Source organism: Acomys russatus, chromosome 5 (genome assembly GCF_903995435.1).
Source record: "Acomys russatus chromosome 5, mAcoRus1.1, whole genome shotgun sequence".
Taxonomy (NCBI): Eukaryota; Metazoa; Chordata; class Mammalia; order Rodentia; family Muridae; genus Acomys; species Acomys russatus.
Window position 1 is genome coordinate 40,004,529 of NC_067141.1, and position 2,627 is coordinate 40,007,155.

Here is a 2,627-nt window from a genome sequence, read left to right on the forward strand (position 1 = left end):
GTAGTATTCTGGGGGGAAGGTTTGTTTTTTTTAATTAAACAGTTTTTATTTTTTATATATACATTTATATTATTACATATAAGTACAACAAACCACCTATAGCAAAAAGAACCATGACACAATCAAGAATTATTGTTCCTGCCTCACAAATATGTCTGTCAGATGTACTGGGCCAGAAGGCTGAAGAAGATGTCCCAACATTACAGAGAGTTTTGGGTGACTACTCAGGTAGAAAACTGTCTCTGTCATCTTATCATTTGGAAAGCTACTAACCTGCACTCCCAGAATACTCAGGTAATCAAGTTTATTCCTTCTCAAGTTTCTGATGGAGCTAAAGACCAGGTAGCTTAGTTTTACAACGAAGCTTAGCTGTTTAGGGGTTAAGATGATTTTAGGTCTAGATAGATGTTTTAAGTTGATAATCACAAGATGTGATGGAGATTGATCTACATTCCGAATTTTAGATGCACCAAGATAGGAAAGATGTTTTCTTCAAGGTTGCCAAATACAAACAGGCAAAACACTAAGAATGTAACACCTCTTTGTAGTCTTGAGGGAAACTAGTGTCATCTGGGAACAAGGAACTTCAACTGAAAAGCCATCTTCAATAGTTTTCCCTGTGGGCGGGTCTACTGGACATTTTCTTGACTTTTCACTGATAAAAACCTAGGAGCAAGAACTGTAGATGATGCCATGGATGGGCAGGTGGTCCTGGACTGTATAAGTAAGCAAGCTGAACAAGCCATGCGAGAGCAGTCCAATAAGCATCTTCACTTTGTGTTGTCGGCTTCAGCTCTTGCCCCTAGGTTCCTGCCATTAATTTTTTCAACAACAGACTGTAAACTATAAATAGAAATCGATCCTCCTCCTCAAGTTACTTCCTCTCTTTGTTTTGACAGACAGCACAAGACTACACCATCTAGTTATAGCAGTAAATAAGAGAGCACTAAAGTGTTTAAAAATAGTAGATCACAAAGATACAAAAGGTGTTGGGCTAAACAGAGAATTTTTCACCAAATCTAGAAAAGTTTCATCACTAGTCAGCTACCACAAATGAATGATATAAGATTGTCTGAGTTCATTTTGACGTTATCTCTGTGAATAAAAAAGGATTTTTACGTAAGAGATGGAAAACATATGGAGAATAATATAATTAGAAGACTAGTCTTTTGAAACTGTTACAGGAATCTATCAGAGTAATTCTCAAAGGGAGCTAGGACAATAAAATACAGTATTATTTGTAAGGAAACAGAAGAGTTTTATATATTGCTTATCAATTACAAGTGGGAACTAGCTCTTAACCAATTCATAAAAGTAAGCATAATAAAGGATAGTACACACTGAGCACAGGTTTAGCCTGTGAAATGGATAACTTAAGCAGAAGAACACATTGCTAGCTAGTAAGGTACAACTAGAGGACATTAGGGCTAGTATTAGCATTAAGAGTCCAGGGCTCTGTTTACTGGTTAGAGCAATGGAACCGAGGAATATTTTTGTCCCTAGATGAGACAAGGCATTCTTTACTCCCTAGGACATTCTTAATGGATAACTATCTAAACTTGGTCCCAAGATCTCTTAACTTTATTGTGTAGCAGGAGGCTTTCTAATAAAAAAAAAAAAAAAAGGTTATTCTTCTGCCCTTTTTTAAGGTCAAAACAAACAGATTTGTCCACATCAGAGATAAAACAAAGACCCCGCAGAAAAGCTGCTTCTCTAGAGACTAGAAAACACAGCAAGCCTGCTTCCACTCTACACTAGCATAACAGTCCCTTTGTGCATTATCTGCTCTCAATCCATGAGAGTGAGCTGCCCTCTCTTCTGCCCTAAACTCTTCACATCCTCTACACTGCACCCTGAGTACCATGTCCCAACTTTTGTTAGAATCTCAGTTAAGTCTAGAGTGAGCTCCTGAAGACAGTACTACTAATGGTGCAGCCTTCCTTTTTATTTTATTTATCCATTTTTATTAAATATTTCTTATTTTTACATATACATTTATATTATTACACACACACTATATATATATATATATATATATATATATATATATATATATATATATATATATATATATATATATATATATATATAATAAACTACCTACATCAAGAGGAACCATGAAACAATATTATGGAACATGTCAGGAAATTGAGTATCATCCTTGCACAGGGGCCATGCTAATCTTCTCTGTATTCATCCACTTTTAGTATATGTGCTGCCTAAGCAAGCAATTAAGAGTACATAATTGAAAATATCCCAAGCATTAGAAAAATCCAAGTCATGCCTACTCTTCAACAAACATTTGTAGTAAAAAATTTTCTAAAATCACAAAATATAAAGAGGTTTAACAGTTGTATGGTCTTGGCTCAGTCTATAATGTAATTCTTCACAATACTTATTGGGAAAGAGTCATGAGGAAACTCAGGACATTTCAGCACGTAAAACAAATTAAGAGCCACTTATACACGTGGAAGATCCTGCATTTACTAATCACACACTAAAGAAGTCTTTTGTTTCAAAACTATATAGAAATTGAGTAAATTTGGTAAATTAAAATGCCAAGAGCTATAATACATATGGGAGTTCTTTATTTTATGCTAATTTTTTTCAATGAATGTTAGATTTTT

At 34.7% G+C, this 2,627-nt stretch overlaps 1 non-coding gene across 1 annotated transcript; it reads right to left on the minus strand.

The window, feature by feature from the left end:
- Positions 1-2,124: 2,124 nt before the first annotated feature.
- LOC127190261 (U6 spliceosomal RNA) lies at positions 2,125-2,227 on the minus strand. The gene has a single exon (XR_007830757.1). It is a non-coding gene; the product is annotated as a U6 spliceosomal RNA (small nuclear RNA).
- Between the last annotated feature and the right edge of the window lie 400 nt (positions 2,228-2,627).